The sequence below is a fragment of the Mesitornis unicolor genome, unplaced genomic scaffold (assembly GCF_000695765.1).
Source record: "Mesitornis unicolor isolate BGI_N332 unplaced genomic scaffold, ASM69576v1 scaffold29091, whole genome shotgun sequence".
Lineage (NCBI taxonomy): Eukaryota > Metazoa > Chordata > Aves > Mesitornithiformes > Mesitornithidae > Mesitornis > Mesitornis unicolor.
The window spans coordinates 40,731-41,006 of record NW_010163585.1 but is presented as its reverse complement, the minus strand read 5'-3'; the positions used below and the strand labels follow the sequence as shown (position 1 = coordinate 41,006).

The 276-nt window shown below is 73.9% G+C and overlaps 1 protein-coding gene across 1 annotated transcript in view; it reads left to right on the top strand.

Moving 5' to 3' along the window:
- The first annotated feature begins 93 nt into the window (after window positions 1-93).
- The window catches only part of MTHFR (methylenetetrahydrofolate reductase (NAD(P)H)), a 10,203-nt gene continuing 10,020 nt past the window's right edge, over window positions 94-276 (top strand). Inside the window, 1 exon segment of the mRNA XM_010194021.1 lies at window positions 94-133. The gene's annotated coding sequence lies outside the window, so the exon portion shown is untranslated.

The following is a 276-nucleotide window of genomic DNA, read 5'->3' as shown; positions in this document are numbered from 1 at the left end:
GGAGCTGAGGTCGCGACGCCATGTCGGAGAAGGGCAAGAGCAGGGCACCACGTGAGCCGGCCCGCCCCGCCCGCCCTTAAAGCGCCGCGGGCCGCAGCCGCCCGCGATGCACAGCGCCTGGCACCGCTGGCAGGTGAGCGGGGCGCTTGGGAGGTGAGAGGGAGGGTCCCCCCATCCCTGCCCGGGGACCTCCACACCGCGGGTCGAGCCGCGATGTCGGACCAGGCTGCCGCTACGCCGCAGCCCAGGCTGCCCACCGGCTAATTTCGGACGAGC